We start from the raw sequence: 26,835 nt of genomic DNA, 5'->3' as shown, positions 1-26,835 counted from the left end.
GGTTTGGTTCTCGGTCGCAGAACCACACCACTTGTCTGTCAGTAGCCATGCTGTGGTGGCTGCTCACATAGAAGAACTAGAAGGATCTACAACTAGAATATATAACTATGTACTGGGGCTTTGGTGAGGAAAAAGAGAGAGAGAGAGGAAAATTGGCAACAGATGTTAGCTCAGGGTGAATCTTTCCCAGGAGAAAAAAAAGAGGTCACTTCCTCAGGGCAGCCTTCTCTGATACCATACTAAAAGTCTGGGCCCCCTGTAATGAGCTCAGGGAACACCCTAGGTTTCCACTTAACGTCATTGCTTGTATTCAGGTAATATTTGTGTCCTCTGTAGAATTTAAGCCCCAAGAGGGCTGGAACTGTGGATTCTCTTACCCTCAGTGCCATCACACTAATCACAGTGAGTGCTGAGGATACAGTAGATGCTCAGTAAACATTTCTGGAATAAATGTATTTTGGTCAATAGCATTTGTGAGACTAACCTCTCTCTCCCTCTCATCCTCTACTGTCTGCAGAGCTGTTTACACCTTTCCACAAGTGTTTTTTTTTTTTTTCTCTCTACTGTCTGTTTCCTATTTCTACCACCTACTGGTTGGACCCATGGTGTCTTGGTGAATCGATGTCAGGGTGGCTACATTTCCATGCAGGAGAAAAGTATCTCTTTTTGCACTTCTCCAGGGCTTCGATTGGCAAAGCCAGGGTGTCTTTCCGCCCCCAGAACTTTGCCTTTTAACCTTGTTCCTTGGGCGTGTGCCGCTCAGGCTCTGGAGAAAGTTGTTCCTCTCTTCCTTCTGAGCCCTTTTCCTAAGTTAACCACTAGAGGGAGCAGTGACATGCTCTTTGCTGCACCTGAACGGCACCTGTAGGATATTAGGGCTGGATGGATCTTAGTGGTCTCCTGGGCCAACTTGTCCCATTTTATAAACAAACAGGGAGATGAAGGGACCTGCTGTGGTTACCGAATTGGGTCAGTGACTCAACCCAGATCTCTGGCTTTCACTTCCAGCACTCTCCATTGCAGCACTGTCTCCTGCCCGCCAGTCCCAGGAGGATTCTTGCAGGGTCCACTGAATACATCAGTTTTGACAAGGCTGATGAACTTGCCAAGAATTCCTTGGACCGCCAATGTCATCATCCAAGTTTACTTATTAATGGTCCATATCTATCCATGTGGGCTGGAGGGAGGAGTAGCATGAGGTAATGGCAGTTGTGCTGAATTCCAGCACTTACAGAAAACAAGATGTAGTGAGTGGTGCTAGCTATTGTCTTTCTGTCATACCAGCAGCTTTCCCATCACCCCTCATTCTTGGAACTATTCTCCTTCTCCTTCCCCCACTCACAGAGTGGGCCAGTAACATAGGTCTGGCTAATCATTGCTTCACGTTCCTCTCGACACAGTGCTGGTTCAGGGGAGGGTATGAAGTTCAGCTGGGTCTGTTAGAGTCCTTCCCTGGGATTTCTGAGTTTGAACTTGGAGGAACATCTGTCTTGTCTCAGAGTGCCGGAAGTCTATGAGGTTAGATGACTGTGGTTGCCTTTCTAACCCAATAGAGAAGACTTGCTACAAGAAGAGATGAGAGTTAAGCACAGATCTAGAAATAAAAAACCAGGTGGAGGATTGAATCCCAACTGCAGTCCTTCAGCGCCGTCTCCTACAGCTTCTCATGTTCTCTGAGTTACCCTAGTTATTATTCCTAGCTACACGAGCCTATCAATTCCTTTTTTTTCCATCAATTCCTATCAATTTCCTTTTTTTTTTTTTTTGGTGAGGAAGATCAGCCCTGAGCTAACATCTGTTGCCAATCCTTCTCTTTTTGCTGAGGAAGATTGGCCCTGGGCTAACAACCATGCCCATCTTCCTGTACTTTATATGTGGGATGCTGCCACAGCATGACTTGATGAGCAGTGCATTGGTCCGCAGCTGGGATCCAAACCTCTGAACCCCAGGCTGCCGAAGCGGAGCATGTGAACTCAACCACTACGCCACTGGGCTGGCCCCTCAATTTCCTATTTTTAAAGATAGTTTGAGTTAGATTTTTGTCCCAGTGGAGAATTTTGACTAGTATGGAGACAGTTCAAACTTGGTCTAGGGTAATATTACCACCTTTTCTCTGACCCTAAACTAAGGGCCAAGCCAAGAGACCATCTTTCAATACCAGAATCATGGGTGAGTAGTGGTTAGTTTTGTGTGTGTGTTTCCTCACTGTCGTCTGTCCTCGTTAGCTCAACCGGAAAGAACATGTTGCTAGTGAGGCCAAGAGCACAGGGCATGCGGTTCAGTTAGTTCTGTTCTGTCTACAACATAAGCCTTACCCCTAAAAACACCCAGCTTTTTGCAATCCATGACCATAAGCGTGATGTGAACCAGCGTGGCTCAGTGCACATCTGCACGAACTCTGGACAGAGCGTGGGGCAACAGGAGGAGCACTGGGTGGAACCTTGAGCAATAGCATTCTAGTCACAACTCCATCTTTCCCTTATTGGGAGACCCCCAAGAGAGCCGTGTAACTTCTTTGGGCCTCAGTTTACCAGGTTACTAAAATATATGATACTTGAACAACATGATCCTAAGATATCATCTGGCTCTAAAATTACATTATTCTCAAAGAACAACTGAAATACATCCTGTACCGAGGGCAAGTCAGCCTAACTGTTCTTGTTCCAGAAAGATATCATATTTAACCCTTCTCTTTTTTCATCACTCCTTAGGGCAAGCTAGGTAAGGCATCATCAAGCATCTTTCAAATAGAAAGCTCTGCTCTGGCACCAAAGTGCAGCCCTACCCTCCTTGGCAAATGATTTGTTCCCCTTAGGGCCAAGTCCTAGATATGCCAGGGAAAGCAAATTCCTTATTCCATAATATTAATTACTGTGAAGCAGCAGTTCTTTCCTTCAGGGCCTGGGAGCAAAGACCTTTCCTCACGTTCTCACCTCTGCCACCCAAGCTCTGTTTGACACCTCCACCTCCCAAACTGAAGAGCTGAGGGTTGCTAGGAGACTGGGCTGAGGCGGTGGCAGTGATCAGGCGGGCCGCGGCTCCCTGGGGAAGCGAGGAGGGTGAACACAACTGTTGAGTAGGTAGGGAAACACACACTTCCTGGACTCCTGATCCAGTTTTTAAAAACAGAGTTGAAGTACAAATGGGGGTGGATTGAGGAAGGGAAAAGGAAGTTTTGGGGAAGAGCTTATAGGTAAGAGACAGGGATCCAAGATGAGGCCCTTCATGAAGTGAGTGCTACATGAGGCTGTATAGATGGCAAAGAAACTGAAGAGTTATTGCTGAGAGGAGATACATAGAGAAGTCATTCTGATTGAAGCTCATGGTGAACTGGAGTGGAACTATTAGTTCCCTGCTTTCCTCAGGCCCACATAGTGGCCGAGTGCCTGCAGGATGCTAAGATCCCCATGACTGAGGCCATCCTTGCTGGGCCTGAGCTTGTCCCTGGGCAGCACTCAAGCTGATCCTAATGCAGATGTGTTTGAATTGCTCTGGGTGGCAAGAGGCTGATCCAGTAGAGCTCAGCATTACTAGGTGGGGGGCAATGGTCAATTGGACCCTGACAGGACCCCCCAAGGACACAAGGTTAAGAGGCAAAGGGTGGCCTTCTTACCAGGTCATGCTGTTAGCAGAGTCAGGAGCTTGCTTGACATAGCACCTGGCACATGGTAGGAGCTCCATAAATGCTTGCTGTTATTTCTATTGTTCTAGTTATAATTATCCTTATCATTGGATATTGACTATTCATCCTCTCCCACATCTCTCAGGTCTTGCCTCTATAATTATTTTGAGGTGATTGTGGGTTACAAATGTATTTAAAGTAGGCCTTGTCTTTTTTTTTTTTTTTGCTGGGAAAGATTCGCCTTGTGCTAACATCTGTTGCCAATCTTGCTCTTTTTTTTCCCCTCCCCAAAGCCAGTGCATAGTGGTATATTCTAGTTGTAAGTCCTTCTAGTTCTTCTATGTGAGCTGCCGCCACAGCATGGCTACTGATAGAGGAGTGGTGTGGTTGCACAACCAGCAACTGAACCCAGGCTACCAAAGCGGTGCGAGTGCCGAACTGTAACCACTAGGCCATCATGGCTGGCTCACCTTGTCTTCTTTTAATGCCCCTCTAAAGGACTTTTGTCCCATTCCTGCCCGTATGTGAGTTATACACTCAGAGTCAGTTTCCTTCAGCCAATCAACAGTGACAGTTCACTCCAACATTTGCCCAAGTCTGGGGACCAAAATACCTGGCTCGACAAAACATGAACCACATACTACCACATCTTGCCAGGAAAAAGCCACCTTCCTTTCATTCCTAGTCTTCAATTGTGGAATGTTTTATGTATGTTTAATGTGTTGTGTGGCCTGCCCCAGGAATCACTGCATTTTGATGAGGGCAGTACCCACCTCAGGTGAGTCTATAGTCTACCTAGCCTTGACTGCTGACCTGCATAAAGCTGCCTCTGCCTGAGGTTAGGGTTTGTTGCTCATAGCGGCCACAGCAGCAACAGCAGCACAGGGACAGCAAGCCCTGCATTAGAAGGAATCACATCCTGGAATGATGTAATTTTTCCCCACGCGGGTGGTTGGGTCACATGAAGTCTGACATCATCTGGAGGTGGGAGCTTCCCGGAATGCTGCCACCAGCAACCTTGCCAGGCAGACACTGGATCGTAGCTCTTTCAGGAGACAGAAAAGCGAAAGCAAACAAAGCAGGGCAAAGCAAAAGCTATGTGCCGGCTTCAAACATCTGAGTAGTCACATCACAAGCGAGAGGAAAGGGAGTTGTAATACTTACTCCAGAGACTCTAAACCCTCACCCCTCAGCATTCAGACACATTTATAATCAAAAGGACCTTGGGAGGCTTATCTGGTTCAACCATCTGTCTCTAAGGAAGATTATATCTAAAACTTCAAAGCATGTAAAACTCTCCAGGAGAGTGTTGGTGCATAACCTGCTTTGGTAAGTGGCTCCAATGACACTACCTTTAGACCAGTGGCTCTCAGCTGGACTAACTAGATATCTGGGAGGAGTGGTAATGGGGGAGGGTGTGGGCATGATCCTTCAGCAGAGATGACAGTGGGTAGAGAGACAGAACCTTGGGGAGAAGAATGGATGTCAGTAAATGAGGCTTCTGTAAGCTCCCTGGATGGACTAAATATAATATTTTAAAAGTACAAAGCTTTGCCTTTATTAATCTTGATGATATTTTTAACTGTAAAATTTTAAATATATGGAAAAATTACAGAATATAAAAGAAATACCCAAATATATTCTTCACCTAGGTTCACCAATTAAGAACATTTTTCCATATATATTCTTCACCTAGGTTCACCAGTTAATAACATTTTCCACATATGTTTTATTTTTATCTCTCTTTTACACACACACACTACCTAAAAAGAAAAACAAAGCAATCTATCTGTCAGGTGTATCTAGTTTTTTGAACAATTGTGATAAATTATCCACATTTTTCAAACGAAATGTCACTGCTTCATCTCCTTGATCTCTTCTCATGCTGAGAATCTCTTCTTTAAAATCAAGAAGCTTGTTCTTTTGTTTGGTTCTCTCACACTTAAGATGAACTATATAGTTTTACTCCCTCAGTATAAAAAGAAGATAACTGTCACTGCCATAAACACACTGTCTGCCTCTTGATTTTCACCAGAAAGGAAAGGGAAGTACTGAGCATGTAAAATGATTTATCTGGTCGTGGCCAAACTGGACAATGGACAGGATTCAAATACTTTCAGTTTCCACCTTTTTGTACCAACCACAGATGAGCCAAGGTTGCTCAGTGACACTGACTTTTCTGTTTTGTCTCCTGTTCAGGAAAGGTTGCATATGGAACTTCACAGGCAGAGTGCCTAGCTGCTCAGCTCTGAATCCTTCAGTATCTACTCTGCCATCTGACTCCATGTGTGGAGTTTTTAATATAAAAAGATATGCTGTAAAAATATCTTGTTGCTGGACCCCATCTTAAGCTCCCACCCTGTCTTCCCACTTCTCCACACTGTGTGTACAAACACCAACATACTCCAAATATATATGTATGTGTGCATCACCACTGAAGTTAACAACTCAGGTCAACACTGGTTTATTGAGCGTCTTGCTGTGGATCAGAGTTAGGTCCTGGAGATTCCTGACATGATCCCTGCCCTCATGAGTTTATAATCTACCAGAGAAAAGATATTATTATAATCTACCAGATATTAAACATATAATTTCATTTGTGATGCATGTTATATTATGGGACCCTACTGCAAGGGGAGTTGAACCTGGTCTAGGTCAGGAAAGGGCTCCAGGGGAGGAGATATTTAGGTTGAGATCTGAAGAAAGGGTAGGAGTTATCTGAAAGTTTGGAATGGGAGTTGGAGTGAGGATTTGAGAAGGAAAAACATTCCTGTCAAAGGAAACAGCTTGCACATAGCCCTGCGGGCATGAGAGGGCAAGGAATGAGAACAATGGAGGAGGTAAAGCTGTCTATGGCCAACACTCACAGGGCACATAGTGGCTTATTACTGATGCCAGGCATGACAAGTAGCAGGTGTATGTGCAGTAGGTCAGTTCCTATCTCCCCTTCTTAGAGGAAGGAGTCTTTAACATACCCCTGTCATCGGCCCAGGCACTTCCCCCAGAAGGTTGGTGTTAGTGCCAGCAGTTTGGCAGGACAGAGGCAGACAATGTCTCATAAAGCAGTGCTTTCTGCCATAGTACAGGTGAGGCACTGAGGCTCAGAAGGGGTAACTGCCCAAAGATCACACAATTTGTAAGAGGCACCTGGAAGCTGAACTCTAGTTAGTTTGACCCCAGGGCCACATTCCTATGTGGAGAGACTATCAAGTACTAGATTCTCAGTACTCAAGAAAGGCAAACGCAGAATCTGTAGGAGTATGAGGAGTGTGTTGATAACCTTCCAGATCAAAGAAGTACAGACTCATGAGGCTCTGCAGCTGTTAGAAAAGCAGCCCAGTTGCTGTCTCTATCCATAGCACATATGAGAGTGTGAATAAATTGCCTTTTATCTTAAGCATTATTTTTCATTATCTGTTGAAGCTTTCTGGGTCCAAGAAAATGTTTCACTTAGCTAAGTGTTGGAATTATAATAGAAAATACTCACCTGTATGTCTGTCTATTCTGGCAGAATCTTCTCTCCATTCCTAAGTTGGGAACCATTTTTCTAGAGCTAATATTTGAAGTCTCTGGGAAGCCAGTCAAAATAGAAATCCAAATATGCACTGGATTAATCCAGAGCAAAAACATATTTTTTGACCCATGCCTTACTTTATAGTGAGAAATCAATCTTACTAGCACTTATGCTGTATGTGTTTACATATGTCACACACTCTCAGTTAAAACCTTCTACTTTTTTCTATCCTGATCATGAAGTACTGGGGGAAGAGGGACAGAATCAGTAACTCCATAAAAACTGTCCCTTTCTAGGTGTTGATTAAACTCTGTTATATATGCACTGAAAATATAGAGTAAAAAGGGAAAACTTCAGTCTGACTTTTAGTTCCAGCTATAATGAAGTAGCTTGTGTGGACTCATCCTCCAATAGCAAACCACTGTAAAACTGAGCAAAATATATGAAGCAACTTTTGAGTTATTAAACATTGAACACGGCAGGGCGGGGTTCTTGAGAGAAGGGAAACACACAAAGTAACCTGCACATTCACCCCAGCCTTCTACCTGGGAGCCCTTTCTAAAATGTAGCATAAGGAAATGGAGCGAGAGAGGGGGGAAGATAGAAATTAGAATTCAGGGATGATAAAATAGCTGAAATCTGTGGTCAAGGTACTGGGAAGAAGGAAGCTTCACAAAGAAGGAGACCCAGATATCAGCAAAGGAGTCCTCCATGTCTTTGGCCAAACACTAAGCTGTACATGTGGATGGGAAGACTCTGTGAAGCTGACTGGAGATTCTGAAGATTTCACAGTGCTGGGGAGACATTTGAATTCCAATTAGCCAAAGTGGAGAGACCTCACTACGTATTCTGGATATTTAGGTGAGATAAGAGAAAGGTTACACCTTAGGGAAATCTTAGGGTAAAGGTTACTCTTCACTTTGCCTAATACAGCGTTAAACTAGGATTCCACGGGATTAAGCTAAACCACCAGTTAACTATCTTCTAGAACAAAACTTAACACTCTTAGAAGAAGATAATAAAACATGGTAGTATCAACAATGTTCGGCTTACAATAAAAGAAATTACTCATGTGTGAAGGGACAAGAAAACTTGAGCCATAACTGGGAGAAAAAACATTCAATAGAAACAAACCCAGATATGACACAGTTATTGGAAATAGCAGAGAAAGACTGTAAAAGAGCTATTATAAGTATGTTCAAGGATCTAAAAGAAATATACAAAATGAATAATCAAATGGGAAAATTCACCAGAGAAATAGAAACTATCTAAAAGAACCAAGTGGAGAGTGCCAAGAATACACAATGGAGAAAGGATAGTCTCTAAAAAATAGTGCTGAGGAAACTGGTTAGCCACATACAAAATGATGAAATTAGACCCCTATCTTACACCACATGCAAAAATCAACTCAAAATGGATTAAAGACTTAAAAATAAGACCTGAAACTATAAAACTCCTCAAAGAAATCATAGGGGGAAAGTTTCATGACATTGATCTTGGTAGTGATTTCATCAGTAAGACAGCAAAAGCATAGGCAACAAAAGAAAAAAATAGACAAGTGGAACTACATTAAACTAAAAATCTTCTGCACAACAAAGGAAACAACCTACAGAGTGAAAAGGCAACTCACAGAATGGGAAAATATATTTTCAAACCAAGTATCTGATAAGGGGTTAATTTCCAAAATATGTAATTCATACAACTCAATAGCAAAAAACCAAATAACCCAATTAAAAACTGGGCAAAGGACTTGAATAGACATTCCTCTAAAGAAGGTGTATATATGGCCAATAGACATGTGAAAAGGTACTCAGTATCACTAATCATCAGGGAAATGCAAATCAAAACCACAATGAGACATCACCTCACACCTGTTAGGATAGCTGTTATAAACCAGCCAACCGACCAACAAACAAAAGATAGCAAGCGTAGCCAAGGATGTGGAGAAATTGGAATGCTTGTACCCTGTTGATGGAAGTGTAAAATGGTGCAACCACTATGGAGAACAGTATGGAGGTTCCTTAAAAAATTAAAAGTAGAGCTACCATATGATCCAGCAATCCCAGTCCTGGGTACATATCTAAAAGAATTGAAATCAGAATCTCGAAGAGATATCTACACTCCTGTGTTCATTGCAGCATTATTCACAATAGCCAAGATATGGAAATAACTCAAACATCCATTGACAGATGAATGGATAAAGAAAATTTGGTATATACGTGCAATGAATAGGTAAATACATGCAATGGAATATAATTCAGCCTTAAAAAAGAAGGAAATTCTACCATTTGCAGCAACATGATGGACCTGGAAGACATTATGCTAAGTGAAATAAGTCAGTCACAGAAGAACAAATACTGCATGATTCTACTTATATGAGGTATCTAAAATAGTCAAACTTCTAGAAGCAGAAAATAGAATGGTGGTTACCAGGGGATGGGGAGAGGAGGAAATGGGGAGTTATTGTTCAATGGTATAAAGTTACAGTTATACAAGATGAGTAAGTTCTAGATATCTGCTGTACAACATAGTGCCTATAATTAACAATATGGTGTTGTACACTTAAAAATTTAAGAGGATAGATCTCACATTAAGTATTCTTATCACACACACACACAATACACACATACACACACACAAAAAAACAAAAACCAAGCAAAGAAACACAAGAAAACTTTTGGAAGTGTTGGATATGTTTATTAACTTGATTCTGCTGAAGGTATCATGGGTGGATGCATATGTCCAAACTCATCAAATTGTATGCATTAAATATGTGGAGTTTTTTGCATATCAATTATACCTCAATAAAGCTGGAAGAAAATTTATGCAGCCTCAAAATAAATAAATAAAGCGGAAATTCTAGAGCTGAAAAATAAAATATATGAAAAGAAAAATTTCTGACTGAGCTTAACGGTAATTGGATCACTGCAGAAGGAAAAAAATCAATAAACATTAAAAAAGATCAATAAGAACTATCCAAACTGAAGCACAGAGAGGAAAAATGATTGAGGAAAATAAAAAAGGAACCAACTTCAGCAACCTGTGGGAAAATATCAACGTGTGGTCTACCATATGTGTAATTGGAGTCCCAGGCAGAAGAGAAAAAGAAAAAATATATTCGAAGACATATTAGCTAAAAAATTCAATTTTGATGGAAAATATTAGCCAACAGATCTAACAGGCTCAACTAACTTTGAGTGGTATAAACATGAAGAGAACCGCACCTAAGCTAATCATAATAAAATTACTAAAATCAAAGATAATTTTGAAAGCAGCTAGAGGGGAAGAAAACATGTATTATATTCAGGGGAACAATAATAAGAATGACTGCTGAACTTCTCAACAGAACTAATGCAAGCCAGAGGACGATTGAATGACATCTCTAAAGTACTGAAAGAAAAAATACACTATCAGCCTAGAATTCTATATCAAGGGAAAATATTCTTTGAAAATGTAGGTAAAATAAAGATATTTTCAAAACAACAAAATATGAGGGAATTCAATACCAAAACATTTTTACTATGAGAAATATTACAATAAGTTCTTCAGGCTGAAGGGGTGATACATGACAGAAACTCAAACCTATATAAAATAATGAAGCATGCTAGAAATAGTAAATATGTGGGTAAATATTTTTAAAACTTTTTTCTTATTTCTTAACTTTTGAAAAGACAATAGCCTGTTTAAAGAAAATGTAATAACAATGTATTTTGAGGTTTATAACTTTTGTACAACTAAAATGTTTGACAGCAGCACAAAGAATAGGGAGGGGTTAAATGAAAGTATTTTGTTGTTAGGTTCTTACATTATATGTGAAGTGTACAATACTAATTGTACAAGGTAGAACAAAACATAAACAGAAACGTATAACCAAAAAGGCAATAGAGATACAATTGAATACCAAAGTACTCAATTAATCCAATTGATGGCAGAAAGGAGGTGAAAAAATGACAAGGAACACATAGGACAAATAAAAAACAAATAGCAAGACTTAAACCCAACCATATCAATAATTACATTACAAGTAAATGGACTAAACCCATTAGAAGACAAAAATTGTTAAACTGGATGAAAAGCAAGATCCCACTGTATTTGTTTATAATAAGAGACATACTTTAAAAAGAAAGACACAGACAGGTTAAAAGTAAAATGATGGAAAAAGATATATCATGCAAGCACTAATCATAAGAAAGAAGAATAAAAAGTAAAAAGCAATGGTTAATGAGAGAAAACAGAAACAAGAAAATAAAATGAGCAATCCAAGAGGTGCAATATTTAATTAATAATCATTCCAGGAAAAAAGAACAAACAAAATGGAAAGAAGGAAATGATCAAATAATGAGAAATTTTCCTAGACTTGAGGAACATACTTCTCCAGATTAAAAGAGCCCATAAATGCCCAACACAATAAACAAAGAACCAAGCCAACTTTTAAAACACCAGTGATAGAACATACTGAAAATTCCCAGAGAGAAAAATAGAATATATACACAAGGTCTGGAATAAGAATGGCATCAGACTTCTCAATCACGTCATTGGAAATTAGATGACAATGAAGCAACACTTTCAAAAGCCAAAAAAACCCTGTCATTCTAAAATTCTATTCAGCCAAGCTATCAGCCAAGCGTGACGCTAGATAAAAGATATTTTCAGATACATAAGGTCTCAAAAATTTACTTTTCCCTTTCAAAAAGCTTCTGAAGATGTGCACCACCAAAACAAGGGAGTAAACCAAGAATTAAGCATCCAAGAAACAGAGGATCTAACACAGGAGCAAGTGAAAGAAAATTCCTAAGTTGGTGGAAATGCAACTGAGTTTCTGGCTGAGCATCAAGACTAGAGCATATCCAGCTCAGATTGAAGAGAGGGCAACAGAGCACACCAGGAGAATGTCTCCAGGGGTGAAAACAGTTCTGATAGAATATCTGATACATTTGCAGAGGAAAAAATGTTTAATGAGGATGACTTCCTAGGCTTCCTTTGCAGTTAGGAACGAACATGTAACATAACTCTGGCCAGTGAGATGCAAGCTGCGTTCTACCAGGTGGAATGCTAGGAAAACTATTGTTTTCATTTCCAAGGAAAGATCAAAGACTAGCTGGCACACTCACTCTGTTGTCCTTACCCCTTCTTTCTACCTGGGATGAGGATCCAGTATCTGGATGACATAGAGGAACCATCTTGAGACCATGAGAACAAAAGCCACACACTAAGGATTTTGTAGCATAAGGATCCAGGATTCTGAATCCTTGAATGATATCATAATGACGGAAGCAATGTTTCCTAAAGCATGGGAGGGAATGGGATCATTTTAAGTGGAATTGTATGCAGCCTTAGCATTAAATAACATTGAATCACACACACCAAAATTCAATCATTATTACTATCTGTTTTTCTTCTTTGCTGAAATGACTGGCTTGCTTAATGCCCAAATAGCCCAAGCTAATTATCGCCACCACCTTCAAAGGAAGGGCAATGTAAAAGTCCAGTTTTCCATAGTTTGAAATGAAAGAATATAGAACTGTTTTGATAATATGGGAAAAATATATAGTAGATAACTAAGAAAAAGAATTACTGCTTAACCAACTAGTCACAGCGCAAGGAGAGATGGGAAGAGATGGGATAGGGATGAAAAATAAATGTTCATATAACCCTATTGCATTCATTGTAATGTCCCCGTATTGTAAGAGAGAAGCACAAAAGAAATAGCAGTCACTCCAGTTCCAAGATAACTCTTTCATCAAAGATAATTCTGCTTCCAGTATTAAATTATGAAAATGATATCATTTCGCCTCATAAAACTGGTTACTCTTTCAAAGTTCTTCCCTTCCGCCCCTTCTCCTGCCTCAAAAAGCTTTTGAAAATAAATGAACTGAGAAAAATTATTCATGTCTCCTGGTCTCTTTGTGACTTTCATATCTAATGCTTAACCCCAGACCCTGGGGAATCGAGTGTCCCTCACCAATCAGATTTGATGAAACAGCAGGAGGTTTTCAGGGAAAAACTGAAAATTCTAATTGCCGGCAGCAAGGACAAAGATTCAACCTCTAGTTTTCCAGGTGTGGAAAGATTCTGTCCACACAGATACCATTTAAAATTTAATTTTAAGTCCTTTGAGTTCTTCAAAAGAAGATATTTAATGAACTGAAGATGCTGATGACAATTTTAACTATTCACAACATCCTTTTCTTGGTGAAATGATCCAGCCCTCAAAAGGGCGAAGGGAAAACACCAACAATTTGCCAGGCACCGTACCCCCTTTAATTCTTATAAACACACTGAGAAGCGGTATTATTATTGGTGATTGAGCTGGGACTCACAGAAGTAGGTAACGTGGCCAAATTTACTTAACTATTGGGTGGTGAATTTAGGATTAGAGTTCAAATATGCTTGACCCTAATTTTTTTAGTATTCCTCTACACTGGGAATTTTGGCATCTTCATTGCTGTAGAATTTCACTCAGTGACCTGCTAGTTGTTTTGTTGACAGATAAGGCCTTTTTAGAAGTGATTATTGAACTGATGGTATTAGCTGCTTCTTCTTAGTCTTATTGGTTGACTGCCTCTGTGTGCAAAAAGTCCTGAACTATAAGGGAGAAAACGAAAGAAATAGTGGACAGGGTCTTTACTCTCAAGGTACTCAAATCTAAATGGAGGAAGAGAGCATGTACATAAAAGCTATTTATTTTATTTGTCACCAGGTACTAATTAATAAGCCGGAGACAGCCTGATTGCTCTTCCAATGTTTTCCTTATTCTAAAGATAAAAACTACCCATTGTAGGAACATCTCTAATCCCGTCATTTGGTGTATTTTCTTTAACTCTTGTTATTTAATGCACATACGTATATATATTTAGACATTCAATTGAATGATATTTGTATATACTTGTATGTGCTGTTTTTTATTCAGTATTGCATTGAGCAACTTATTTATTAGCCATCTATAACTAGACATTTAGAGTGTTTCCAGTATTTTTTATTTTTTATAGATAATATTATACTGAACATTCTAGACCATGAGTCTTTACCTATGTGTCTACTTATTAACTTAGTATAAATTCATTCAAGAGGAATTGAGAATAGGGCCGACCCTGTGGCTTAGCGGTTAAGTGCACGCGCTCCGCTACTGGCAGCCCGGGTTTGGATCCCGGGCGCGCATCGAGGCACCGCTTCTCTGGCCATGCTGAGGCTGTGTCCCATATACAGCAACTAGAAGGACGTGCAACTATGACATACAACTATCTACTGGGGCTTTGGAGGTGGGGGGAAAGGAGGAGGATTGGCAATAGATGTTAGCTCAGAGCCGGTCTTCCTCAGGAAAAAAAGAGGAGGATTAGCATGGATGTTAGCTCAGGGCTGGTCTTCCTCACAAAAAAAAAAAAAAAGGAGGAATTGAGAATAAATTTTTGGAGACTCTTGACGCATAATGGGAAAATGTGAAATGGAGATTCCTAAGAAGAAGTGGAGCACATCACTTTGGGCACCTAGCCCTAGAGGCTAAAGTACCACATTATGTCTCCAAATCACTCACCAGTTTGGTCTACATTCTTTGCTTCTTTGATTTCCCTGAATAGAGCTTTCTACCCATTTGAAGGTGCATTTCTGATGATGCCTAGTGCTATTTTGCATTCCATTTTATTTATAAAGTTTTATAGTTAACTTTTGTGATTGGAGTATGGTTTGATAGGGTTGGAATTCTTTGGTGTCTCCATATTTTCTACTTAGGATCTTATATAATGTCACTGCAACTGAGATATCAAAGTGCCTTGAGTCTGGAAGGGGTCCTTCACGTTCTGATTGTCTGAGGTCTTGTATCTAGCATTCTGAGAACCTGCGAGAGGAAGAAACTAGCACTGGATAAGGCTCCTGAGCACAAACCCCTCCAAACAGGGAAAGAATGTCTACATTTGCAGAATGACTTCTGTTATCAGCCCTGATATCCTGATATAATCAATTGTGAGTTGTTATGATGATGAAAGACAAATGGTTCTGGGGAGAATTATGGATGATGTAATTTGAAAATGGGTTCAGTGCACTTAAACTTTTGTGAAAAATTATTCTGATAAGCTGGTCTTAAGGCATCACATTCTTTACCCCCATGATGCTGGTAGGAGTACCACTTGGCATCATGTGGACAATATAGACTCCTAAGATTATGCCAGACTGGTCTCTGTCTCACTACTTTGTTTCAGGGACTCAACAGTGTTTTGATGGAGTGTTTTGGTATTGGTAACAATGCATGTTACCAAATTGCTTTCTAGAAATGTATAAATTTACACTTCCATCATAAGAGCATGTGGTAGTGGTTCTCATGTCATGTCCTCACTAACACTGAATGTTATCTTAAAAATCTTTAATATGTTGTTAGTTGTTTTCTTGGAGTTCTGTGTCTCAGGCTGTTGGAGGAAGCCTGGGGCAACAGAAACATAATCCTGGTTAAAACTGATCAGCAAAGATGAGCAGCACTAGCAATGACTAGCCTTGGCTGAAACTGGGGGAAGAAAAGATTTGGCAATGGGAAGAGAAAATGATGAGTTCTGTTTAAGATAAAATAACTGGCTTGCCTGTGGGACATCAGATGGTGACATCTAGTAGGCTATTGAGTATCTGTGTGTGGAGTTCAACAGAGAAGTGTGAGATGTAAATAGAACATCCAGAGTACAAATGTATGGTAAGTGGGCAAAACCATAAATAGAGGTATGATTGCGTAAGGAGAGTTCAGAATGGGGAAAGAGTTGAATGTGGAGTCTTTGGAAATATCAACATTTAAGAGGTTGACAAAGAAGAATAAACTAAAGGCATTTTTTATGAACAGCCAAAGAGGTAGAAAGAAAACTCAGAGGGCCGGCCCCGTGGCTTAGCGGTTAAGTGCGCGCGCTCCACTACTGGCGGCCCGGGTTCGGATCCCGGGCGCGCACCGACGCACCGCTTCTCCGGCCAGGCTGAGGCCGTGTTCCACATACAGCAACTAGAAAGATGTGCAATTATGACATAGAACTATCTACTGGGGCTTTGGGGGAAAAAAAAGGAGGAGGATTGGCAATAGATGTTAGCTCAGAGCCGGTCTTCCTCAGCAAAAAGAGGAGGATTAGCATGGATGTTAGCTCAGGGCTGATCTTCCTCACACACACACAAAAAAAACTTTAGAAAGAAAACTCAGAGAGTACTGTCATTGAAACTAAGTAAGGAGACTTTCAGAAAGCAGGGAATGGTCAGCATTTCACAAAGAAAGAAAGTCGATACAGTGTTGGTGATTGGGAGATGGGGTTTTAATGATAATAGCTAATGTTTAGGAACTAAGAAATACCCTCATTAGCCTCTTCCCTGCAGGTTTCCGAAGGAATGGTACACATAGGAATATCAAATAATAATCAAATTGCAATTTTATTAAGAGCCAAGATGATGTCAGTAATTCTCAATGTCTCCGTGCAGCTCTGATGGGATCAGGGTGGACCTCTGGCTTGGGCTTGAGGCATAAATGAGATTTCCTACCCTGAATTTCCTCTCCCTTCCCCACTTTGGGCCAGATCTAAGGCTTAGGATCTTACCTACCTCTGGCTGGCTCCATGATGGAAGGATGTTGAGGTGAGCAAGACCTGACAGGGTCTCCTGAGGGAAGGTTCTGAGTCTACTTATCTGTCAAGCCACATGGAGTGGAAAGAAGAGCTCAGAGAAAGACTGTGTGCCTGTGTGACCCAAAGAGACCTCACTTTTGGCCATTGAAGCAACTCTACCTCCTGGGCATGTGAACAGGTTCTTGAAAGACTGAGAACAAAGGCTGTCTGCTGCATCTTGTCCCTTTAATATGAGGAAGCAGATTCCTTTTGCTCTCTAGGAACTCAGTATTAGCACAGCCCAGATGATAGCATTTGAAAAATTAACATCTTCTAAGAATAGAGCCTATCATTCATGAAGACACGTTCTAGAGCAGTGCTGCTTAATAGAACCTTCTGTGATGATGAAAACTGCACAGATATAAATCTGTGCTGTCCAATGAGGTAGCCACTAACTATGTGTGGCCATTAAACACTTGACTGAGTATGACTAAGGAACTGAATTTTAACTTTTATTTAATTTTAATTAATTTAAATTTCAATTTCAATAGCCACATATGAGTCGTGGTGATTGCATTAGACAGTGAAGTTCCAGGGATTGCAGGGAATGGTGAAATCTGCTGATACTCTACCCATGACAGACTTATTTTCTCTTTTTAGCCTCTTGATTTTTATTTGATCTATTACTCCTGATTATTTTAGATCTATGATTAAAGGAATGGATTAATATTTATGCAGACCTGATATGGCTCATGGAACCTCAGTTTCCTGATCTATAAAATGGGAATGCTATTGTGGAGGTTGACTGACATAATTGCACTACAAATTTCAAATATGCAAATAGCTTTCTCAGTTGATTTGCAAATTGTCGGTTTTCTGCATTGATTTTTGTGATTCAGAGTTCAAGCCTGCTGATGGCCATGAATCACTGTTCTCAAGTTAAAGCAAATCTCTATGAGTGTTGGGGATGTGCAGATGGTGATGATGGAGATGAGGTGTAACCATGATCTACAAAAGGGGGATGGGGAGGGAACCTCAGTACTGTTCTCATATGAGAAAGCTCCCAAGAAACTCAGAGCCAACTAGGGAAAATCTGATTTGGATTCTATCAACAGGCCTCCAGAGTCTAGCTCCCTGATATACGGGAAAGAATTTTCTGTCAAGGGAGTAAAAACAATTTTGTCTGTCCTTCCAAACATGGGGAAGCCTTGTAGGGTGATGGGGTTGGAGATTGATACCATCCACCCTTTTGTTGGTAGCGCCATCCAGGCCTCCCAGTGACCCTGTGTCCAGCAGAGTGGAACCCGCCTGGTCTTTTTGCACCATCCTCTCCCCTTCCGGTGCTATATCAGACAATGCTCCACTTTATCCATAGGGTTTTCATGACCAATTTTTTTAGAAGTGGGTGGCCAGGTCCTTCTTCCTAGTCTGTCTCAGTCTGGAATCTCCGCTGAAACCTGTCTGCCATGAGTGACCCTGCTGGTATTTGAAATACTGGTGGCACAGCTTTCAGCATCACAGCAATGCACAGCTGCCACAGTATGACAACTGACAGACAAGTGGTGTGGTTCCCTCACCGGGAAACAAAGCTGGGCCGTGGCAGTGAGAGTGCAGAATCTTAATCACTAGACCACCAGGGCTGGCTATCTACTCTTTAGAGCTCTCCAAATTTGAAAAGAAGTAGAAGACTTTTTCAGGGGTGGGCATGAATGCATTTGCAGAAATAGAGAATTAATCAGTAATGGTTCCACTCAACAGGAACTGTTTACTAACGCCATATTCCTAATAATTCCTAAAGCTGAGGGTGAACAAAAGAAATTTGAGACACTAATTTCAACAAAACTTGAAGCAAACCAGTGATAAAAGAGGCCTCCAACGCTTTACTTCGTGTGTGTGTGTGTGCGCGCGCGTGTGTTCACTGCCCCCATGGCGGGATTACATTGACATCTGAGAGCTAAGTCCTTTTAGCATGGCTAAATGGCAGGTCGCTGTTTGAATCCAATGGCCTTGCTCAAGGCTGGTTTCTTTGTTTCCTTGGCCTATAACAAAGTTACTGGAGAATGCCTTTTGTCCCTGAAGATTCTTTTGCCTTAAGAAATAAACTTATTCCATATTCCATAAGCTTAGAGCTGAAATGGACTTCAGAAAGTATTTAAATCCTTCCTCCCATATGGAGCTGAGGGCTACAGAGATCATTAGTGAAAGGTCCAGGGCCAGACCCCAGGGTCCTTGCCACACCGTGGTCACCCTTTCTTAGTGACTGGGATTGGGTTTCTTTCAGTTCTTCCCCTTTGTTTGTCCTGTTTATTAAATCATGATATCTTCACGACTGAAATATTGGAATGTGTAGAGAAGTGTTAAGAAGAAGAGAGAGTAGGAGGAGGTAAAGGAAAATAAAGAGAAGGAGAAGGAGAGAGAGGAGGAGAAGGGCTAGTAGGTAGAAAAGAAGGAGGAGGACAAAGAAGAGGAGAGTTGGAAGGTCCCTGATGTTTCTTAGCAGACAAGTTGCTAAGAACAAATTTTTCCCCTGTGAGCCTAAAAGAAGGGAAACTGATTTCCTTGCTTTTCCTTGCTGGAATGAGATGATGTTCACATGGCACACCTGTGGGAGTGTCCCACCCTGGAGGGACTGCACAAGTGTCTGTGTAGTCCTGGGACAGAAAGCACCATTCCTGGGTGGACGGGTCACAGGCCCTAGGACAGCTCAGCAGGAGGACCCCGCTCCATCCTGGTGCCCTCGTGTACATGGACCACTGGGGCCAGGGTTGGAGGCAGGCTGCCTGGCTGCCTGTGGCTGGCTCTGGACACCTTTACGTTTTCATGCTTCCAGAGGTCAGGACAAAATAAGCAGGTCTTGAGAAGCAGATACGCTCACTCTAGTGAGTCACCATGTGGGAACTCCTCTGGAGGCAGAGGAGTTACCTGAGGAGCAGGGTTGGGTTCTGTGGTCAGGTGTGCTGATGCCCAGAACACTTATGACCTACATTTGGTTGGTGTGTAAATTATAATGTGTTCTCTTCTCTATGCATGATGATCATCAACATCATCAATAGCACATACTCTGAGTCTGTTTCTATTAGTGGGAATAGACTTGCACAAGACCATGCATGGTTTCAAATAGCCTCTCTCTTGCCCAAGTGTTTGCAAGCTGGCCATGAAATAGAGGAAGACTAGCCAGCTCAGACAATCAATCCTTGACCTTGAGCCCAAGGGCACAGTGTTCTAGTTAGCTGACTAAACCATATACACCCTTAATGAAAGTGTTTGTTCATATTCCTCACCTTTCTGCTATCTTATTTATTATGAGTGGTTATTCTCCTAGTTGTGAGAGGTAGAGTTTATCTCCACCACTCCCTGATGTAAACAACATGGAAGATTCATTCCTAGTTGCCCCCTCCACCCTGGGCTACCATCCTCACCTGTTAATTAGATTTGAGACACATTGACCTTTCATATCCTCAAACACCACACTCCTTTCTGCCTCAGTGCCTTTGCACATGCTGTTCCCTCTTCCTGGAGGGATTAGTTGGTCTCTCTCTGTCTCTGTCTCTGTCTCTCTGTCTCTTTCTCTCTCTCCTTCTTCTGCACACCCTAATCTCTTGTTGCAGTTAAAATGTCATTTCTTCAGAAAAGTCTTTGCCCAAACTCTCAGACTAGGTCAAGTCTCCATTTGTACCCCTCCATAGGTTTATTTTGTATCACCTGTCGTGGAGAAGGAAGTAAATGAGTATTGTGTAATTTTTCGTATGTTTGAGATGTTTTCCATAGTTAGCGCCTTTGCAGCAGAGACCTGCCTGGATTCTCCACTCCATAGGCACAGTGCCTGCCCTCCTAGCCCTGGGCCCGCAGGTATCACTGCCACTGGGTTGGAGGTATCTGGGACGGGGGCACAGGAGGTAGGCGCAGCAGGCAGGTCCGCTCTACCTGAGAACAAACCACATAACAACACCATGTGCAAAAGTAGCGCTCATTCCAGAAACCAGATGGAGCTCCAGAGAGGATTTTTTTAACTTCCGAATGCCTAGATAATATATCTGAAGAAAACTGTACTCACCATAAAAAAAGGAATATCCAGGCTTGTATTTATTAAGCCCTTTTCTTCTGGCGATAATAATTCTAATGCCTTACTTTTGTGTAGCACACCTGAGTTTGTTTACAAAACTCTTTCAAGTACATTATTTCATTTACATAAATGTAGGTCTTTCAGGTTTGTCATTCCAGTCGTAGAAAGCAAATGCTGCTTTTCTGGATCAAAAAAATATTAAGGAGAAAGCGTGGAGGGGAAGTACCTGAGATTCAGTGGGCAGCTTAGGCTGGAATCTGGAGATGTTCCCTAGGCTCTCTCAACTGTGTCCCTTCTGACACTGGACTCTGGAGAAGTCGGGCCAGACATGTGTCCATTCTTAATTGAACAGGCAGAGAATGTGCCTTTGCCGAGGTGTCCTCCAATATGGAGATCAGATTGTATGTTCTGAATGTTATTCACGACAATAGATACTGCATACTAGGCACTTGGCAATAATTATCTCATTTAATCCTGACAGTAGCTCTGAGAGGGAAGTATTATGATCCCAGTTTTCCATACATGGAAACTGAACTAAACGAAAGTAATTAACTTGCCCAAAACTGCACAGTTAATAAGTGGCAGAGGCAGGATTTGAACCCTGGTCTCTGAAACCTTAAAGCCTCTGAGCTTAAAACCTCCGTCTCTGGCCTCACGCCATCTCACCGAATCCTGTTTTCTTTCTCTGTTTCCATCACACTCCCCAGGGAATCCCTCCTGGATTATTCCCAGAAAGTCCAAATTCTTGTTTCTTTACTAAGAAAGCCAACAGACCCATGAGGAAGCTCAGAAGAACGAAAGGACCCTCCTGGACCAGGATCTCCATCCCTTAGAAAGTAATTGTGGCAATTTACAGTGATGCTTTTTCTCTTCTCCCTTACACACATACTATCTCAATGTTCAGAACAACTCTGTGAGAGATATATTATTACTCCCTTTTACAGGCAAGAAAACTGTGTCACAGTAAAATAATTTGTCCAAGACCGCACAGTTCTTAACTAGGGCAGATGTAATTTTTAATCACATCCATTTGACTCCAAAACTACTGTTCTTCCTTGCTATTCTTAAAATATACCAGAAATTCCAACATCTGTATTTCTAAACTATGATTCTCCCAACTGACTCATGCCCCTGGGAGCGGCACAAAAATCCTTTTTCAGACCACATGTGCGGAGTTTGGTTAGGAAAACAAGGTTGAAGACAAGAAGCCTTGGAAATAGGGAATGAACTGATATTCCTTCCTGCCCTTCTTCACTGGTGAGTTTCTCCAGTTGGGAGGTGCCACAGCAGGAGTGATAGTTGGTGGTCTGGAGTGGCCTCAGTCCATCCATGAGCCAGGCTAATTGCAGCTCTGAGCAAGTGCAGCCTAAGTGAAAAGAGATAAAAGCCACAGAAGGAAACAAACAGCTACTACTTTTTATTTTATTTTTATTTTTTAGCTGTCTGGAGGCCTTGTCAGGAGGACAGGACTCAGGAAAGAGAATGCATCACGGGCGCTTATGGGACCACAAAGTTGCCTCCAGCCTCTGCCTTTGTCTCTCATGGTTTAGCTTCTGCTATTGGGCTCTGCCCACAGCCCAGAAGCCACTACTCAGCAAGGATCACCGTTGAGCACAGACTTCTAATACTCTTGTTGAAGATGAATTCAGCTATGAGGCGATGCGCCTTACGTTTTGTGACTCCTGTGAATGCTGCCTGACAGATGTAACTCAGCTTTTCCAGCAGGCCAAGTAGCAAGGAGCTTGTGCTGAGAAATGGCTTTAAAGCATTAAATGCCAAGTCCAGCCCCACAGAGCACACGATCCCTTCTCTAGTGTCATCCTCTCTCGCCAGTCTTCAGATCCAGAGGAGCTGATCCAGTCAGCCAAGCAGACAGTCATCTGGTTCGTGCAATTCCTCTATTTAGCAGATATAGGGATGATATTTCCAGGAAGGCTCCCAGAGACCCCTGGCATGTGCAAAGGGCAGAAGATGCACAGGTAATCATAATTTTATCATGTTTTGGCTCCTACTTATTAACTAAGAATACTTCACACAAGTCATCATTTGCCCTGCTATCCTATAAAAACACAGGCAACTTTAACGTGTGTCAAAAATTTAACTCAGGTTCCAGGTACTCTGTTTGCACTGGATTGCTTCCTTTATAATGTTGGTGAAACAAGGAGAAATCATCCCCTTGAGAGCTAACTCCTGGGAAGACACAGCCATCCACTGGGTCTGTCTTAGAGTGGAGGGCATTAAGGAAAAAGATTCCCACTTAGACGGAAACATGGAGCTGTAACTTCTCAAAGGTGACATCTTGGAAAAGTAGTGGCAGTCTGGGAGGCGAGTGACACGTGCTCTCCGAATCCGTCTCTGTAGTCTGATCGTGGAGTGAAAGTATCTGTGGATGTCAACGCCTGAGGGCCAACGGCCTGTGTGAGAGGAGACCCCGGCACGGTTCTCATGCATTCTGGATTCCTAGAACAGTCCCAATTTGGTCACCTGTGATTCTTCTCAAAGTTGTTCACAAAATACGGAAGTGAGGTTTAATTGTCTTCACAAGAACTTTCAAAAAGAGAAAAACAAATCAAAAATATTTTTTTCTTAGACTGCTTGGTTGTATTTTTGGTTTAGAAAGACCCAAACCTGGCAGGTGAAGGAATGGCTGCTGACTGAGATCTGGGTGGAGAGGGTGGTTTGGATTGTCTGGAGCCATCCCAGAGCTGTCTCTGAATGAAGCAGGCCCAGACAGGCAGGTTTAAGTCTCATTAGAGTGACACAGTGGCAGGCAGGGCAGGAGGTCAGGCTCAGCTAGGGGCAGTGTGAACCACCCCCGAGGAGCAACTTCATCCTGGCATGGCTGACCCTGGCATTTATAGTCACCACTAGAAGCTAACCCTGTCCTGTGTGTACTCGATGATTTATTCCTAACCCCCTTTTAAAAATATATGACTTTTGCCATTTATTAGAATATATGCATGCAGAAAGAGGTGAAGGGAGTGAAGAACACAGTCTACTCTCATATCAGCTTTAGGGTCTTACACCTAAATACAATTCAATATCCCCCTGACCCTCTGGCTTTTCTAGGAATGTACAAGGTTGTGAGCCCCTTAGATCAAGTAAATAAACTTCAAAGGTCTAATAATAATTGAAGAGTAATATAAGTATACATTTTGAAAAGAGTCGAAGTAATAGGAAGAAAGTCAAATAAACTTTGACAAGAGATTCAAATACATATTTTGAAAACCAGAGTGGCCACAGTAAACAAAGTACAATGTACATCTGAAAAGAAATTGAGGTGTACATTTGAGAAACAGGGGAGTCACAATATTTGGTCTGAAGGGCAAAAGAGAGGTTGGCCTTGAAAGGGTAAAACATTAAGAGTATTTATTATTTCTGTTACTTGAGTGCTGGGGAGGAAGGGGAGCTGTTTTCTCTCATCATTTCCACCACTTTGGGTGTATAACTCGGTGACCAGGAATCAGGCAAGGAGAGGGTTACTGAGAATCTGATCAGTGGCTAACATGGGCTGTCCAATGTTTTCCAGATAAGGAGAAAATAAATGTTCCGTGTTTTCAAAAGTTGATGTCCGCGTTTTTGCAGATGTTGCCATGCTCCAGTGAAACTTACAGGAGCAAGACCCCTGCAAATTACTCCAGCTCCAAGTGTCCAAAAGTTACCGTAGACCTGTTATGTAATGACATGTTGCTTAAACTCGTTATGTAATGGTGCCTTGACCTTGTTATGTACTGGCCTGCACATACGCCCTGATTGAGCCCAGTTGTTACGCAGTTGTAACATATTCTCTGCACCCTTGTGTATAAAGTCTCCACTGGCACTAAGATCGGGAGGTGGGGGACACTGTTTTGGGTGCTATCCCCAGTGTTCTCCATTGCTTGTGCAAGCAATAAACCTTTTCTTCACCCACTTCAGCCTTGGTTGTGCTTTTCGGCTCCACGCTCACCAAGAGATGAACCCATTGAGTTTGGTTACAAATCCATGCATTTATACCTGTTTCTTTATTAAGTTATAATTTATCTTTCCGAGGATTGTAAATGTTAACCATCATGGTATGAGACACTTGAGGGTCATGAAATGCTGAGAGGGAGATAAAGAAGACCTCTGGCTAGGCAGCTGCCGACTAGAACTGTAAACAAACTGTAAACACTTATGATCCTAACTCCTTCATTTTTTTAAAAAAGACATTTCTTAGAGCAGTTTTCGGTTCACAGCAAAATTGAGCAGAATGTACAGAGAGCTCCCATATACCCCCTGCTGCCACACACACAGCCTCATTCACTATCAACATCCTTACCAGAGTGGTACATTTGTTACAATTGATGAACCTACATTGACACACCATAGTCACCAAAAGTCCATAGTTTATATTAGACGTCACTCTAACCCCCTTATTTTTCATGTAGGGTCTAATGTGCAAGTTCAATGCCAGTGTCCACACCAGGTTGGCCCACAGCTGAAGCAGCCTCCAGAGCATTTCCACTTGTCTTTGCGAAGCCTGTCTGCTCGCCGACGGTCCCTTCAGCGCCTATGCCAAATGCTGTGTGCGATTCTCCACTTTATGACCAATACTGCCAAAGCAAGACCAGTGTCTGGGCTTTCTTCCGCTTCCTCCCCACATCAGGGCTTTTAATTATGTCTCATTTCCCTGGGAAGAAGTTGAGTGCTTTTCAAGGTCGTGTCTTGTTATTTATATACGAATGTGGGCTAAGGTGCTAATGAGTGATATTGGAGACAGAGAAAGCTATAGGAACAATGCTCACCCAAAGGAAGGATGCTCAAATCCTGTGAATTTCAAGAAGCAAGCTAGGGCAAGCCAGAAGGGTCGATATTTCTGGGCTGGCAAGCTTTGGAATACCTCTCAAATCATACCAGATTGGAGGCCTCCTGCTCTACCTGTGCAAAGAGAGAGCCCAGTATTTTTCATGTCTATCATTTTCTTCACTACTTTAGATTTGAAATGCAAGGAGTAGAATTATCTAGAACAACCTTTCTCCTCCCTGCCTCCATCCATGCCTTTCTTCTTTCTTTCTTTTGTTTTACAGGTGGAAAAATGAACAAAAGACTCACTTCACATCTCCTAGGGTTATTGACCTTCGGCCAGTGGTGTGCTGGTGATGTTTAACAACTGGCTCTCTGAAAAAAAAAAGTGAGTTCATGAGTTTATTATGAATTTTACTGATATAAAGGGAGTGTGGCATACAGTTTACAAATAATAATAAAATAGGCAACTCACTTGATTATAAATTCCATCTAGCCAATTGACCCTCACAAAATGCATTTGTTGATTTTTGCAGAATTCATATATCCATAGCCAACCTATGGTTGCAATTCGACCGTGTATGACAAACAGAATTGCATCCCAATCTGCTAAATCTTTTCCCAATAAATTTATTGTTATTACGCCTGTTATGTAATCTACAGTTTATTTGCTATTTATCACCTTTATGCAAATTATAACCGTTATACTGAGAACTCTTCCAGCTCTAGTAATATTTGTAATACAAGTTTTTAAAATAATGGTTGTATTTAAGAACTGGCTTGTAGAATTCCTGAAAATTTAACAGTTGGCTGCCGTGAGCCCAGCCGGCTCCAGCACACCTCTGCCTTCGGGGCTGGCAGCCATCTGGCTCGATTCTCTTCATATCTTCTCCAAAGCAGGGCTAGGATGTAGGACTCAATAGTTAAAGCACCAAACTGAGTTTGCTTTCTGTTGTGCCCGACCACGTGGAGTCTGCTGACATGTTGCTAACTTTCCGTTCTGAGATGTCTGGATACCATCTAACAGAACAAACTGTGAGCCTCTTTATGAAGTGACATACCCTCTTACCAGCCATGTCCTTTATCTCCCAGCTTAGGCAGAGATGCTAAACCCTCCCACTGAGGAGAAAGCATGGCTGAGGCAGGAAGGGAGGGCAGGAATTTAAAGCAAGTGTCTTTCAGTCCATTTTCTTCAAGCCTCGTGTCCTTCTGCCCACCTACTTGGCACAGCATCAGAGACAGGGACAGAGTGACTCTCCAGGGATCAGGGTGACAATCACAATCCAACCCCACCTCCTTTTCTGCCCTCCAGTCATTCTAT

The 26,835-nt window shown here is 41.7% G+C and overlaps 1 long non-coding RNA gene across 1 annotated transcript in view; it reads left to right on the top strand.

Moving 5' to 3' along the window:
• Nucleotides 1–25,894, top strand: part of LOC131399438 (uncharacterized) — a 57,157-nt gene extending 31,263 nt beyond the window's left edge. Inside the window, exons 2-3 of the long non-coding RNA XR_009217129.1 lie at nt 22,193–22,732; nt 25,799–25,894. This is a non-coding gene — a long non-coding RNA (uncharacterized LOC131399438). The remainder of the gene's footprint in view (nt 1–22,192; nt 22,733–25,798) is intronic.
• The last annotated feature ends 941 nt before the right edge of the window (nt 25,895–26,835 follow it).

This window comes from Diceros bicornis, chromosome 38 (assembly GCF_020826845.1).
Source record: "Diceros bicornis minor isolate mBicDic1 chromosome 38, mDicBic1.mat.cur, whole genome shotgun sequence".
NCBI classification, from domain to species: domain Eukaryota; kingdom Metazoa; phylum Chordata; class Mammalia; order Perissodactyla; family Rhinocerotidae; genus Diceros; species Diceros bicornis.
Note: the sequence above shows the minus strand (reverse complement) of the source record. Positions and strands in the feature narration are given on the sequence as shown.